Here is a 17,431-nt window from a genome sequence, read left to right on the forward strand (position 1 = left end):
TGCTTAGATATAAAAACGTCAATGTTCAACATAAAATTCACAGAAGAAGACACTGCAGAAGAAAATCAATTAACTTGACTATAGACAATAGAAACTGCCTAAAAATAGAAAAAAGAAAAGACTGAGAAAAACAAAAAAAAGAATAGAGCCTTATTGAACTGTAGGATAAGAGCAAATGCTCTAATATGTGTGCAATTAGAGCCTCGAAAGAAGGGAGAGTAACAGAAAAAAAAAAAAAAAAAGAAGACAAAAGTCACAAAATTTTTCAAGTTTGTTGGAAACCAGAAATCCACACATCCAAGAAGCTCGACCATGAAAAACACAAAGAAAATGAATCCATGGTGCATCATAATCATCAAATTGCTGAAAAAGAAAAATAAATAATAAATGTTAAAAGCAGACAGATAATATCGACATTATATACAGAGGAACAAATATAAGAATAAACTCAGAACTTCATATCAGAAACATTGTAGCCAGGAAACTATGAAACCAGCTTTAAATAACTGAAAGTAAAATAACTGCAGCTTAGAATTCTATATTCAGTGAAAATATCCTATAAAATGATAGTGAAATAAAAACACTTTTTGGATAAACAAAAGGTGAGAGACTGTTTTTTGTTTTTTGTTTTTGTTTGTTTGTTTTACCAGAAGACCTGCCTGTAAGAGATGTCCAGAACTTTTTAGACTCAAGAAAGCTATACCAAATGAAAACTTGAATCTACACAAAGGAATGAAGAGTGTTTAAAATAGCTGAAAGATGGGTAGACACACAAGAATATTTTCCTTTAAATTAAAAAAAATGATCTTATTGACTTCAAGAAAAAATTAACAACAGTGTAATGAAGGGTTTCTGACATATGTTGAAGCAACATGTATAGCAACAATGGCACAAAGAGTGAGAAGAGGGAAAGGAACCACTATTTTTGTAAGTTGCTTACAGTATACAGAAACTGATATAATATCATTTGAAGGTAGATGATAATAATTTGAAGAGGTATATTGTAAACTCTAGAGTAAACAATGGAAAATATAACAAGTCATAGCTAATAAGCCAATAGTAGAGATCAAATACTAAAAATTAAAAAGTACCGAATCCAAGAAGTCAGGTAGGACGGAACAAAACACATGGGATCAATAGGAAACAAATGGCAAGACGGTCTTGGACCCGTCATTGAATAATTGATAATTGATAATTCCATTGAATAAAAGTGGTCTAAACACTCTAATTAGCAGACAGAGATTTATAGATGGAATAAAAAAGCAAAACCTAACTACAGATGAACAATGTGGGGGTCAGGGCCACCAACCCTTACACTGCAAAAAATCCAAATATAACTTTTCACTCCCCAAAGACTTAACTACTACTATCTTACTGTTGACCAAAGCCTTATAGATAACGTAGTCAATTAACACATATTTTGTATGTTATGTGTGTTATATACTGTTTTCTTAAAATAAAGTCAGCTGGAGAAAAGAAAAAGAAAGTCATAAGGAAGAGTACTATCCTGTATTTAGATACCGTAAGCTCTATGGTCTGTTTACAAGATGAATCGTCTGTCTGAACTGGTGGCAACCACTGGTGGCAACCGCAGCTGCAGACCTCAATCTACAGTATCTATCAAGCAATCAACTTCTTCTTGTAATGTCATGACTTTTCTTAGGAGCACTGCCAGCATCACTGGTGGAACTTTGTGTGGGTCCCATGATGTTACTAAAGGTTTAAGATATTGCACAAAACATGATTTAAAAAATGCACAAGGACTGTGAAAGACCACTTTTTATTGTTATATGCTCTTTATTAGAGAGATAAGTTGATTACATCACATGGCATTTTAAGCAGAGATGTGCAACACTTGAGCTCTCCACAACAGCAATAGCAGGTGGCTAGGAAATTATTACAGTATGAACTACAGTTAATTTTATACGGTTATGATTTAATACTGAATCTTTAAATTGTTTACATTTCTTTTGACTGCAAATGGCGCCACGTATGGTCTGTGTTTGTGTACGTTTTGATAAATTTAAATTTTTATTATAGATATGTGTATACTTTGTGGTAGTAAATGATACAATAGGCTAATATTTACATATATTTTAGTGACTCATGATGTACCTAACTTTTTCTTAAGTTTTAAAATATTTCTAGGCTATGTATTTCACCAGTGAGTTTTTTCAAATTGTCACAAATCTTCAAAAAAAATTTCCAATATATTTATTGAAGAAACTCCATGTATTAGTGCACCTATGTAGTTCAAACCAACATTGTTCAAGTCTCAACTGTATATGCTATCTGCAAGAAATGCACCTTAAAAAACAGTTCAATTTAAAATAACGATAGAAGAATGTTGGGATTCAATCAGAATGGTGGCCGTAATATTAAAGGGAAATATTAGGGAAAGTTATAGGGAATAGTCACAAACCTTTTGGAAGGCTGAAAGGTTACATAGCTTGTAATAATTGAACAAGCTGAAGGCAACTGGTTCTTACCTTAGAGCATTAGGTCACAGGGTAAATACTAGGGACAATAGAGGCTTCCCCAGTTAAGTCTGTTTACCCAACCTTCATTAACTAACCTTTGAGCCAGATGACCCTCTCGGGAGGAGGTCGACTAAGCACATTGCCCCCTAATGGTATTTACTTCAGACCACAGTACCTGAGCTTTAATCATTCGTAGAACTACTCTCTTAACCATGTTAATTATCCACAAGTGTGTTGACTCAGAGATTCTGTTGTTAATTGTATACGAAATTAATGCCTAGAGTGTGAGCTGCTCAGGGCCAGCCGCAGTGATAAGCCTCTCTTGGTGTGCAGGCAGTCGGACATTCAGCTGGACTGGCAAAACAGAATATCTGTGTGTCAGTGTCCGTTTTATTCATCCATCGTTTGGGTCAAGGTCTGTGGGCAGACCCCGCAGCTAATGCCCTCAAGTGTGAGGAGCCTTACCTCAGAAGAATATATATACCACGTAAATATTTATTACAAGAAAACTGGAGGGATTATATTCCTAGTATACAAAGTGGAACTCAGGACAAGAAATATTATCCACAGTAAAGAAGGACCATTTTATAATGGTAAAAAGTTAATTCCTTAAGAAGACCTACCAATCCTAAATCTGTACGCACCTAATTAAAGACAATTAATATGCATGGAATAAAAACTGAAAGAACTTTAAAAAAGACAAATTTATGAGATGAAGATTTCAACACCCCCTCTCTGTCACTGTTAGAATAAGTAGACAAAAAAATGAGGAAATACATAAAATATTTGGACAATAATATTAATGAGCTAGACTTAGTTGACATTTATAGAATGCTCCACACAATAAGGCAAATAACATCATATTTTTCAATGCACTTAGACTGTTAACCAAGATAGACCATTTGCTAGGCCATAAAATAACTAAAATAACTAAAAAATTCTATGGATTTCAGAAGTGTGGAATCATGCAGAACATGTACTCAGACCACAACAAAATTAAACTAGAAATAAATTTTTAAAAATCTGGAAAATCTCCAAGTATTTGGGAATTAAATGGTACTTCTCTCATTAACACATGGGTTAAAAAGTAAAGAGAAGGGAAATTGGAAAATATTTCCAACTAAATAAAAAGAAAAAATACACAGAGAAATTTATGTGATAGTATTGAGACAGAAAATTAAAAGTTTTAAATGGTTACATTATAAAACACAAAAGATCTAAACTCGATGACCCAAGAAAGTTAGCAAATGAAGAGCAATATAAATCCAAAAAAAAGAAAGCAAGAAATAGGAATACAAAATAAAGAACACTAATGAAACAAGAAGTTGGTTCTTTTAAAAGATCAATAAAATTGATAAATTATAGACTAGTAGTGCAAAAAAGAGGAGACATAAATTAGTAATATCAGAAATCTAAAAGGAGATATCACTACAGACCTTGCAAATATCACAAAGTTAATAGAGGTATTATGAGCAATTTTATGCTGTTTTATACATTCAATCACTTGGATGAAATGAAATTATCTAAAGACATATATTGCCTAAATTCAGAAAAGAAGAAATAAAACATCTGAATAACCTTATAGCTACTACAAAGAACAACACAGGCCCAGATGGCTTCACCTGTCAATGTTACTAATCCTACACAAACTGCTTTAAGCAAAAGAAAAACCTATCCCTACTCATTTAATAAGGACAGATTTATCATGTAGACAAAGACACTACAGCCTAAACGTATGAAAATCTTTAACAAAATGTGAAAATCTTTAATATAATGAATCCAGCAATATATTAAAAGGTTAAAAAATCATTAAGAAACAGAACATATCTCACAAATATAAAGTTGGTTTAACATTTGAAAATTAACCAGTGTAATTCGCCATATTAGCAGAATAAAGGGAAAATATGAGTATCTTAATGGATGCAAATTAAAACCACACTGAAATACCAGAACACACCCATTAGGATTGCTAGAATTGAAAAGGCAATATCAAGTGTTGGCAAGAATATAAGGCAACTAGAACTCTCACATTATTGGAGAGAATGTCTGCATTACAAGCACACTGGAAAATGTTTTGGTCTTTTCTTATAAAATTAAATATATCGGCCGGGCGCGGTGGCTCAAGCCTGTAATCCCAGCACTTTGGGAGGCCGAGATGGGCGGATCACGAGGTCAGGAGATCGAGACCATGCTGGCTAACACGGTGAAACCCCGTCTCTACTAAAAATACAAAAAAATTAGCTGGGCGAGGTGGCGGGCGCCTGTAGTCCCAGCTACTTGGGAGGCTGAGGCAGGAGAATGGCGTGAACCCAGGAGGCGGAGCTTGCAGTGAGCTGAGATCCAGCCACTGCACTCCAGCCTGGGCGACAGAGCGAGACTCCGTCTCAAAAAAAAAAAAAAAAAAAAAAAATTAAATATATCATACAGCTGAACAAGTGGTCTCTGAGATATTTATATTTATGCAAAAAGGAATAAACACACACCCACACAAAATTTGTTTTTAAATATTCATACAGATGTTATTTATAATAGCTACAAACTGAAAACAACTCACAAATCCATCCAGTGGGAATTTATCACAGAAACTATTGAGTATCTTCACAATGGAAGACTATGCAGCAATAAAATGCAATGAACTGTCAATATACGCAAAAGTATAGATAAATTTCAAAAAATTAATTAAGCAAAAGAAGTCGGACTTAAAAAAAGGTATGTACGTTTTACATACTTAAAAAAAGTATGAGTATGTACTTAAAAAAAGTATGAGTCTTTTTACATATTAGGACAGGCAAAACGAATGTATAAGTACTGAAAGCTGATCAGAAAATGATTGGTGGCCATAGTAGAGAAAGAGGTTGAATGGAAAGGGTCATAGGAGGATTTTTGGAGGTGATGTGTCTTAAATCTCGATTCTGGCTGTAGTTACACAGGTGTACATTATACAGTTGTTAAACTAATTACACTGTACATTTAAAATGAGTGCAATTCATCAATAAAGTTGACTCTAAAGATCAAAACAAAGCAGAGAGAAGGCAGTAGTGGACAAATATAAATATGAAGATCTTGTCCAAGAGCTTTCTGAGGAAATAAAAGTTCAATTTACATTTTTAAAAAGTCCACCTCTGCCAACACAAATATCAAGGCAGAAACTTCCAGGGGATGCCTCAGCAGCAGATTTGCTCTGCATTGTTCTTCTACTTCATCTTTCCTTTGTTGACCTCTTTTATATTTCAGGTTGGTAGTTAAACTCAGGTTGGTAGTTAAAAATTAGTGACATATATTGTTCTAAATGATGGCAGAAAAAGGAACTATGTGAAATACACAGATGGCAAACCTGCATTGTAGCTTGGTATTTATAAAAGATATGCATACTCATTGTGAAAAATTTTAGAAAAACATAAAAAATAAGAAAATAATTTATGTATCTCATTAATCATAAATCTCAGTAATCTCATTATGAGGAGAGGGAAATATACACTATATATAAACAAATATTTACTCATTGATTACGATGTGCCAGGCATTGTACTGGACATAATGAACAAAATGATGTTTTTTCCCAGGTGGGAGAGACAGCCATTACTCCAACAATACACAAGTGCACATAGTATTTTACATACTGTTTTGTCACATGCTTGCACACGTATTGCAAATATATTTCCATGTCATTTAAGCTTTTGTTCAATAGTTTTTTTTTTTTTTTTTCTTGAACAGAGTGTCACCCTATTACCCAGGCTGCAGTGCTGTGGCTCAGTTTCCGCTCACTGCAACCTCCACCTCCCAGGTTCAAGCGATTCTCCTGCCTCAGCCTCCTAAGTAGCTGGGATTACAGGTACCTGCCACCACACCCGGCTAATTTTTGTATTTTTATTAGAGACGGGTCTTCACCATGTTGGCTGGGCTGGTCTTGAGCTCCTGACCTCAAGTGATCCACCTGCCTCGGCCTCCTAAAGTGCTGGGATTAAGGCATGAGCCACCGTACCCAACCTGTTCAATAAGTTTTAAAGCATACATAGTATTCCAATGTACAGTTTTACTACTTTCTTCTTTAGCCAAATTTTCTTTTATTAACAATTTACATAATTCTCCCCACTTTCTATTTTTGGTTATTAATAACAATACTAATGTAGCAAAATATTTGGACCTGAGGATTATAAATTCTAAGAAATGAAATTTGTTTTAAAATATAGATGCTGTATAATTTGCAATGTGTTGATATATCTGTAAAAAGTTAGACATTTTCTTCACCTGGATGTTTATGTGTTTGGGTTGCCAGTGGTCTTATTGAGATGCAGTAAGAAAAAATTTAATTGTTTACTGCGATTCTGCCTCCTCTAAATTTTATTCTTATAAAATATTGAAGTCTCAGGGAATAAAATACAGAATCACAGGTTGTCCTAGTTCTGAATTTTCTCAATTTAACCTTTAAAACTTTACATTGTTGCAAACTAGCCCAAGTAAACAAATGTATATCCCAGAGAGTATTATGAAAACACAATTCTGACATGCATTCTTCTTTCAATGATTCACATTCTCCATAATTTAATCTAGGGGACTACAAATGCAAAAAAATAAGAGGCTGAACTGGCTGTGACTTTTAATTCCAATACTGATTTCCCAGAGCTTACTGTGGATTATTCTTGGCAAGTATTTCCATGCTAAATCTGTTCCTTAGAAAACTCGTGGAGGTGATCTCACTCTGTCTATGCAATTCTTTTTGGCATTAATGGGACACTACATAAAGATCAAATACATAAAACATTAGCTAAAACACTTGTAGCAATAGAAACAGCAGTTTATACAAATAGAATTTATATGAGTTATTTCTGCCATGTTTCCAACAAATAAAGCTATAAAGCTTTCAATAGCTGAGGCATTCTAACTCATTGAAGAAAAGCAGTTTACCATAAAGGGGATTGTTTTCTTCTCTACCTCTGCAGGTAATTTATTTTGAGATTGATAGGGGTTCTATAACACTTTAAAGAAAGGAAGTGCTCCTTTTTCAAAAGGTGTTTATCCTTAAATGTAGTTAACAAATCTTCTTTTACAAGACTGTAAAGGGCATTCTGAAGATTGCAATATGTACATAATTATAATGCTCTATCCAACATCAGAAACTCAGAAGAGCTAGGTGGTAGTAGCCAAGAGTGCTAGGAAACCACAGTAGTCCAGGGTTTTTTGTTGTTATTGTTGTTATAAGTTTCTTTATCCCCACTTCCACAATCCCCACAAGTATTTAATCTAAAATTAAAGGCATATAGGCTTAGAGAAGTACTGATCTTCTGTGAAATCCACAGAGATCCTTATATTTTGATAACGATAATTTATTCACAGCAGAGAAACAGGAAAGGATTGTGGAAAAATGCAATTGTTCTTTAATAGCAGCTCAATATTATAGGCTATGGTCCTCTAACTTTAGATCTTAAGCTTAGTGATCTCTGGCAATTATAACTTCAATAATAATTTCTTTCTTAAAACAATTATAAGTAAAAGTATTTCACACATATATCTCTCCTCTATTCAAGTTATTACTTTCAGCTATAGAATGCATGCATGTATGAATTAAGTGAATTTAGGGTATGTTAATATTAGACCTTGTGTGATACACTATGAAATTTAAAGGTGGAATACTTACAATTCAATATAGTAAATTAGATTTTCTATTTATATAATGTAGAAGAATTCAAAGTATTTAAACCATTTGCCTTACTCTGTCTCAACATTTAAAAGAACAATATAATTGTGATGTTGGTCTATTATATGTTCTGAATATCACTGGTTGTGGCCTAATTTCCTAATTTATTTACCTACAGCCACATTTTGTATCTGCTTGGATGGTTTGGTTTCAAGTAAAAGAACACTGAGTTAAAAGCGGTTAAAGGTCAATAAAACTAAAGTAACACAATTCCAGGGCAGAGGTGTCAGCAGGTTCACAGTGCAGATCTCTGGATCCACTGAGTCTGCACAGTCTCTGCTTCCACTCACCCTTGTGAGGTGGCTGTCACAGCCACACCCCACACCCCATGTCACAGAATTCAAAGGCCACAAGACGGGAGCAGGCACTTCTCCTAGAGCATCTCCCTCTCATCAATGAAGAAAATAATTCCAAGAAGAGTCCCACCCCCGAGAATGGATTTCTTTTCCGGTCTCCTTGACCAAAAAAGATAATAAGCAAAGACTTAATTGAAAGAAAGACTAGTAGGAAAGCAAGTTTCTGGAATTTCAGCACCGGTAGTGGGAGGCAAGCTTAGGTCTAAAAAGGAAGAAAGGCTGGGCCAGAGAAAGGCTGTGGGCCAGGCAGCCACAACACTTTATGTATAAAGCAAGAAAACTCAATCATCTCACTTGTGAGTCTTATTGTCCTGGGGCTTTGATAGCGGTTGCAGTGATAGAAAACAAAGCATTTCCTTTGCCAATTTGCTTTCCCACTTTCTAAGACAACTATTTCACAATGTTCTCTTTTCCTCAGACTTCTAAAAGCTTCCTTCTCTTCGTCACTCTCAGTTTATGGCCTGGCCCCTTACCTCAGTTAAAATCTAGAAGCATTCCTGAGAAAATTTCCAGGTTTCTTGCCATTAACGCTACTATCCTACTGGGACCCTAAGCCCTAGACCGCATTCCTCACGCAGCTGATGGACTGCCAATCTCATGCCGTATACAGGGACCCTTGCCTACTCAAGGTCTCGAGTCCCCAAATTACCTTAGTCTCTCTCCTATACCATCATTCTTCTCTCTGTTGGAGTGATTCCATCCACCTGCCCATATGCTGCAATCTCTCCCTACTGTCAAAGATAAACAAGGTCAGACATTAGTCAAAACAGTGAAAACAGATCTTCTTCAGTAATTGCTGACAATAGGGGAAAGGGCTGAGCTCGATTCCAGCTTGTGCAGAGGTGACTGGGTGTTGTGAAGGGAGTAGGAAGGGGTGAGAAGCCGTTCAGTAGAGTCAGGGAAGTAAAAAATTACAAGAGGTTGATCAGTGGAAGTGCGATTGGGCCAGCTGTATACTCTACCTGGCAACCATCGAAGTTAGGATTCCGTCCTCCATAAACACTGGGAGACAGAGGCTCCATTCTTCCTGAGGGGCGCTGTTGTCTTTGAGAAAGACACTCCTGAGTTATGGGAGACATATATACACCTTACAGAGAAAAAGAAGGATTCTCAGTTGTAACCCCTTTTAAGAAAATAAGAAAAGCAGGCATTTTAATGGGGAGGGGGAGGGAGCATCCAGGAGACAGGGCCTTATGCTGCTAGGAGCCATGCTAGAGTTGGGCTGTCTCTTAGTGCAAACGTTTAGATGGAGTCATTTCATGCTGAGAGTTCTGCAGTCCTCACTTCTTAATAAAGCAAAACAAAAGAAAACCATCCTTTTTGGAGTCCATTGATCTAGCCAAACATCTTGGAACAGCCGGTTCTGCTAGCTGCTCCTTCTTCACCTCTTATTTTATCCTCAGCGCATTCCTGTCAGGGTTTCCAACCCACCACTTCACTTCACCATTCTCATTATCACTGTTTACCATGACAAATTTAGCAACAACGTCATTTTTTTCCATTTACCCAAAATGTAGTTTTTGATACAGCCGAACAATCTCTTTATCTTGAAACAATTCCTTCCCTCGGCTTCCAGGGCACTGTGCCTAATTTGGCTCCTACACACTGGCAGCTCCTGATCCTCTCAATGTAGAAGCATCCTGGGGCTCCGGCTGGTTGCGTTCTTTTTTCTCTACCAGAGGTCTGTGTTTCTCTTCAAATTTTCATAGATTTAAATACTCTGACCTCCTCACCAGTTTTCAGACTTGTATGTCTACCTGCCCACCTGACATATCTTCTGACAGGCAACTTACAATCCTAAGTACAGCTATTGATTGTCCCTGTGTCTTAGTTCATTTTCTGTCGCTTACAACAGAACTGAAACTGGGTAATTTATAAAGAAAGAACTGGATTTTTTTTTTTTTTTTTTTTTTTTTTTTTTTACAGTTATGGAGACTGAGAAGTCTAAGGTCGAGAGGCCACATCTAGTGAGGGACTTGTTGTTTGTGGGAACTCTCTGCAGTGTCCTGAGGCGGTGCAGGGATCACATGGTGAGGGGACTGCATGGGTTCACATGCTAGCTCAGGTCTCTCTTACTCTTCCTATAAAACAAGCAGGCCCATTCTCACGATAACCATTGAGCCATTCATTCATTCATCCATAAATGAGCCCTTATGACTGAATCACCTCCTAAAGGCCCCCCACTCTCAATATTGCCACATTGGGGATTAAATTTCAACATGAGTTTTGGAGGGGACATGTAACCCTAGCAACCTTCACAATCAGCTCCTTCCCCAGTCTTTTCTGTCTCAGTAAAGGTCATCTCTATTCATCCAGTTGTACAGGTCAGAAACTTAGTATTCATTCTTTCCTTTCCCTCACTCTCTGCAGCTAATCTATTAGCAAGTTCTGTCATCTCTGTTTTCAAAATGTATCCCAACCTGTTTACTTTTTCTCACTTCCATTGCTGCCTACCACCATCCCCTTTAGCTTTGATTATGCACTGGCCTCCTAGCTGGTTTTGCTTCCACTCTTGCCTACCTATAGTATAGCATCCACATGACTTCCTGTTTCACTCATAATAAAATTCCAAATCATGCCTGCCCTGTGTAAGACCTGCATGATGTGGCCCCTGCCTAACTCTGAATGTATCTCCTATGTGCTTCCTTTTAAGCATTTGGTTCCAGACACCAAGTCTCTTGACTGTTCTTGACATACCTGTATTCTCAACATTTACTCAGTTGCTGTTCATTTTACCAAGAAAAATGTACTTCCAGCAGACCCTCACATAACTTACTCCCACTTAATTCACATTTATATTCAGATACTGTGTACGGGAGTCTTCAAGGATCATCCTATTTAAAAGAGCACCTCTCGCCAGGCATGGTGGCTCACGCCTGTAATCCCAGCACTTTGGGAGGCCGAGGTGGGAGGATCGCAAGGTCAGGAGATCAAGACCATCCTGGCCAACATGGTGAAACCCGTCTCTACTAAAAATGCAAAAATTAGCCGGGCGAGGTGGCACGCTCCTGTAGTCCCAGCTACTCAGGAGGCTGAGGCACGAGAATCACTTGAACTCGGGAGGCAGAGGCTGCAGTGAGCCGAGATCATGCCACTGCACGCCAGTCTGGGTGCCAGAGCATCTCTCACTGCCACTCCCACATCAATTTCTATTTCCCTATTCTGTTGTATTTTTTTCGTGCCATTAAATATTCATGTGTCTACCTGACATATTTAAATGACATTGTATTAAATCTAATATATTGAATTATATTAATATTAAATGACATTATATTAAATGCTGTATTTTTCATGTCACTTATCTCACCTTGACAATATAATAAATCACTACCTAATATTAATTTGTTGTGCATATATGATATGTACCTACTTACTACAGTGTAAGCTCTCTTGCCATATCCCCATCACGAAAACAGTGTTGACACATAGCAACAAGTACTATATCTTTGTTGAATGAATGAAAATAGTGTAATCCCTTTAACACTGTGGAAGAGAAAAGGGTGGTTTTGAGGGTATAAAATCCCTGCATTATATAAACTTTTTTATTTTAAATAATAATTACATTGGGTGATGTAATACGGCCAGAGCTGTGGTGCTGTCAGGAGACTGTTGTATTTGGCAAATCTAGGTAATTGACAATATGTATGTAGAGTCTGATTATAAACTTCTAGGAGAATAGGAATCATGTCTATTTTACTCAATTTTCCTAGCTTTTGCAGAGCTAGGTTTGAGAGCCTCCTAACGGTGGTAAGGAGGACATCATTGTTATATGGCTGAACAGCAAATATTTCTTTAATACTTTAGTAAGTGGTTTTCCCTGAAAATACATACTGAAACTGAATCAGGAAATATACATACCTGGGTAAAGAAGACATCTAGATGTTTATCCAGTTGAAACTGAATGAAGTTTCTATTGGAAAGCTATTTTACCAGATGAAAAAGTAAAAAAAAAAAAAAAAGAAAGCTATTTTAAATATATTTTATGTTGATATCATACAAGCACAGACAAGTAATTTTTGTCTTTACATACTAACAGGCCAGCAATTTTTGTTCTATATGAAGCACAATACATACTTATAGCATCTCCTGCACTAACTCAAACTGAACACTGTCTTCATCACATTTTCCAAAATTATGTATAGTGAATAGCAAGGTACAGCATTATGATTTTCTTTCTAAGTTCTGACTCAAATGTAAATATTTACATGGTACTCATGGTGCTTATACATCACATCTGTTCATTTTAGCAATTAGTAGAAACATTGCATAAGAAACAGAACCAAAACTCTTGCTTAGATCTTTGTGAATTTACTAGGAGCATTTTCGCTGAAAAAACAACCTCACAGCCATTAAAACACCATTAGAATTCTTTCAAGTTCAGGCATTGACCTCAGAAATAGTAATGGGAGAGAGCGATAAATTAACTGAGTTGTAGATCATTGGACTTCAAATCCTCCTCTGCGGAACTTTACAAGATGTCCCTGGGTTGCTGAAGTGGAGTCTCACCCTTTCATTCCATTTCAGCTGGGACAACTCCGCTTTCTTCCATTTCAAACTTTGGCATGTCGCGTATGATTTGGTGCTGAATTTTTTAAAAATTGAAAATCTCTGTGTTCGCTGTTAAATGCCTAATGACAAGGTTAAGTGAAAGCCACAAATAGAATGAAATGGAGGAGATAAAGAGTGTTTTCTGATATGCTCTTTTCCTTATGGATTTCAGAATAAAGATATTTATTCCAGCATTCATTCCTTGATTCATAAATATTTGTTGAGCAAAAATTATAAACTTGGCACTCTGAGCATCCTTAGTATTAGCAAAAATAGAAAAGAAAATCTGAATGTTCATCAACATGGAGATGGTTGAATATGTTATGGTAAAACCAATCTCTGGAAAACTATGCAACTGTAAAAAATTGTAAGTTGAATCTGTTGGTATTAACTTAAACACATGTTCAAAATATGTTCAATGAAAAGCAAGTTATAGAGACTATGTATATGATATATTCATATGCTCATATGTATATATTATACATGTATATGATATAGAGAATATGACTTCATTTTTATAAACAAAAGGAAAAAATAGAAAAGAAAATCTGAATGTTCATCAACATGGAGATGACTGAATATGTTGTGGTACAACCAGTCTCTGGAAAACTATGCAACTTTAAAAAATTGTAAGTTGAATCTGTTAATACTAACTTAAACTTTTAATTTTAAATAATAATTACATTGCATGTGCTCACATGCTAGCTCAGGTCTCTCTTCCTTTCTTAATATAAATGGGTGTTTGTATGTGTTGACATAACAGGGAGAGGGTATGGCAGAATACAAAGAAAATTGCTTCTGTTGTTTTTCTAAAAGTTTGGGAATGGAGAGGGAGGGTTGGATACACATACAGGAGAGTTAGGGACTATTTATATATGTATACATTTCTGTATTGTTTGGCTTGTCATGATGAGCACACATTATTGTATTAAATCCACAATGCAGATGCCAACTTTTAAACTAGTTTATTGTTTAGTGTTGTCATGTGAAGCTTTAAAAATTAACCATGTGACCTTAAATAATGCTTAAGAATTACTAAATAAACTTACAGTCTTTATGCTGAGGACATCAATGCATCGAATATAAAGAAAATGTATGACCATGTTCTCTCCACTTACTGGGCTCTAATCAGATTTGTTTGCTTGTCTTGATTAAATATTCTTAAACATGGAAAACAGCATCTATTTTTGTTTTAAATAAAATATGAGATATAGTTTACATACAATAAAATGTGATTATTTTAGGTTTACAGTTCAATGATTTTTTAAAATAAAATATATATACTCATACAGTCTTAATCAACACGTAGTACATTTCTACAACTCCAAAGGTTCCTTTTATGCCCCTTTGCAGACAATAACCCTCTACTCTCAGATCTAAGCAATCACTGATCTGATTTCTACCATCACGGATTACTACTGCCTGTTCTATAAGGCCATATAAATGAAATTATACCCTATACAATCTATTGTTTCTGGCTTTTTGCTCAGTATAATGTTTTTGAGACTCATTCATATTGTGATGTCGTTTCTTTTTATTTCTGAGTGGTGGTACATTGTGTAAATGTACCATAATTTTTACCATTCACAAGTTAATGGATATTTGTATTATTTTCAGTTACTAGTTATTATGAATAAAATGGCTATAAATGTTTGTGCCCATGTCTTTTGATGTCACCATAAGTTTTTACTTATTTGGGGCAAATATCTAGGAGTGAAATTACTGGTAGGTATATATTTAACTTTGTAAGAATCTGCCAAACTCTTGTCCAAGGTGGTTATAACGTTTTACTCTTCTACCAGCAGTGCATGAGTCCTAGTTGCTCCACATCTTTTCCAACACTTAGTATTATCATTTTCTATTTCTTTTTAATATTGCCCAGTCTAGAGAGCCTGTAGCGAGTCTAGAGAGTGTCTCAAGGTAGTTTGAATTTGCATTTCTCTAATGACTAATGCTGTTAAACATCTTTTCATGAGCTTATTGGGCATTCTCTTCTCTTGTGAAATTGCTACTCAAATATTTTATATGTTTTTTTAAAAATTGGTTTGTAATCTGAATTGAATTGAATTATTAGAGTTTTTTATATATTCTGAATATAAGACCTTTGTCAGATATATATATTTCAAATATTAATAGTTGCTTCTCTAGGTGTGTGGCTTGCTTTTCTGTTTTTTTAACATTCTGTTTTGCAGAGCAGGTTTTAGTTTTGATAAAATTTATCAATTTATTCGTTTTATGGTTTGTGTTTATTGTGTCATAAGAAATCATTGCATATCATAAGATTGTGCAAATTTATTCCAGGAATTTTCTAGTTTTAGTTTTTGTGTGTAAGACTATGATTTATATCAAATTTATTTCTTTGTATGGCATTCCATACAATTCAGCTGTTTTAGCACCATTTGTTGAAAGACTATTTTGCCCCATTAAATTATTTTGGCAATTTTGTAAAAATTTGATTGACAAACTAGTGTAGATCAACTTAAAAATTATTTATTCTGATTCATTGGTCTATATGTTTACTATAATGCCCATATCACAGTGACTTGATTATTGTAGCCATATAAGAAGTCTTGAAGTCAGGCAGTCACAGTCCTCAAAGTTTGTTATTAAGTGCTTTCTGCTTTTTTCAAAATTCTTTTAGCTTTGTTAGTTTCTTTGCATTTTCTACATAAATTTTAAAACCAGCTTGTCAATTTCTACGAAAATATTCCATTGAGAGTTTAAGATTGCACTGAATCTGTAGATCAATTTAGAAAACATTGACATTAGAACAATGTCAAGACTTCCAATCAATGAGCATGGTATATCTCTCCATTTATTTAGATCTTTCATAATTTTTTTGGAATATTTTGGCTGGGCGCAGTGGCTCATGCCTGTAATCCCAGCATTTTGGGAGGCCGAGGTGGGCAGACCACCTGAGGCCAGGAGTTCAAGACCAGCTTGGCCAACATGGTGAAATCCTGCCTCTACTACAAATACAAAAATTAGCCAGGCATGGTGGCACGTGCCTGTAGTCTCAGCTACTCAGGAGGCTGAGGCAGGAGAATCACTTGAACCAGAGAGATGGAGGTTGCAGTGAGCTGAGATGCACCACTGCACTTTAGCCTGGGGGACAAGAGTGAGACTGTCTCAAAAAAAAAAAAAAAGAAAGAAAATATTTTGTAGATTTTAGCATACATATCTTGGCCATATTTTGTTAAGTTTATGCAAAATTATGTTGATTTTTTGAAGTTATTGAGAATATGTTATTTCTTAAATTTTTTCCCAATCATTTCTAGTATATAGGCATACAATTAATTTTTCTGTATATTGATGTTTCTGTAAAGTTGCTAAATTCATTAATTAGATATAGTTGTTGTTTTGTAGATTCTTTAGAATTTTCTAATATATAATCACATCATCTGCCAATACCTTTTTTTCTTTCTTTTTAATCTATAAGTCTTTTATTGATTCTCTTTGCCATATTTAACTGGCCAAGAACCCTAGGACAATATTTATTAGAAGTGTTTAGTACACATTCTTGTTTTGTCCCCAATTTTAGAGGAAAAAATATTATATTTTACCAAGAAGTGTTTTTTTTTTTTTAATTTTCTTAATTCAGAGATGGGGTTTTGCTATTTTGGCTAGGCTGGTCTCAAATTCCTGGCCTCAAGTGATCTGCCTGCCTCAGCCTACCAAGAAGTATTATATCAGCTGTAGATTTTTCATATATGGTCTTCGTCAATTTGAAGTTGCTTGGGTTTTTGACAGTTTGTGACATAAGTAGGAAATTAATTTCACCAAATGCATTTTCTTCCTATATTGAAACAATCATATTATTTTCTTTATATTTCATTAATACATAAATTATATTGCTTGATTTTCCAATGTTATAACAACCTCTCACTTCTTTCACAAATTCCACTTAGTTATAGTATATAATCATCTATACATATTACGGGATTCTCCATGACCACTTTGTTAAGGACTATTTTGTCCATGTTCATCAGTGGTACTGTTCATAATTTTCTTTTCTTGCAATGCCTTTGTCTGATTTTGCTATCAGAGTCATGATGGATTCATAAAATGAGTTTGAAAGTGTCAAATTATATTTTCTGAAGGAGTTTATAGAATTACATTATTTCAATTTTAAAATTGTATTGATTTTAGCTTCTCATTTATTAGTTCCTTCTTTTACTTATTTTAAAATTCAAATTGGTATTCTTTTTTTCTAGTTTATGAAGTCAGAAGCTTAGATTATTAATGTTAGTCTTTTTTCTAACAGTAATTTAAAGCTATAAATTTTGCTTTATGCTCTGCTCTACCTATGTCTCACATGATTTGACATATTGTGCTTTCTTATCATTCAGTTT

At 35.0% G+C, this 17,431-nt stretch overlaps 1 protein-coding gene and 1 long non-coding RNA gene across 3 annotated transcripts in view; one reads left to right on the top strand and one right to left on the bottom strand.

The window, feature by feature from the left end:
- PENK (proenkephalin) overlaps positions 1 to 17,431 on the top strand; it is a 1,067,564-nt gene that overhangs the window by 465,065 nt on the left and 585,068 nt on the right. The window lies entirely within an intron of this gene.
- On the bottom strand, positions 9,170 to 12,452 carry LOC126961741 (uncharacterized). The gene is made up of 3 exons (XR_007728410.1): positions 12,390 to 12,452; positions 9,494 to 9,618; positions 9,170 to 9,262 (listed from the first exon to the last, which is right to left on the bottom strand). It is a non-coding gene; the product is annotated as an uncharacterized LOC126961741 (long non-coding RNA).

The sequence above is a fragment of the Macaca thibetana genome, chromosome 8, assembly GCF_024542745.1.
Source record: "Macaca thibetana thibetana isolate TM-01 chromosome 8, ASM2454274v1, whole genome shotgun sequence".
Lineage (NCBI taxonomy): Eukaryota > Metazoa > Chordata > Mammalia > Primates > Cercopithecidae > Macaca > Macaca thibetana.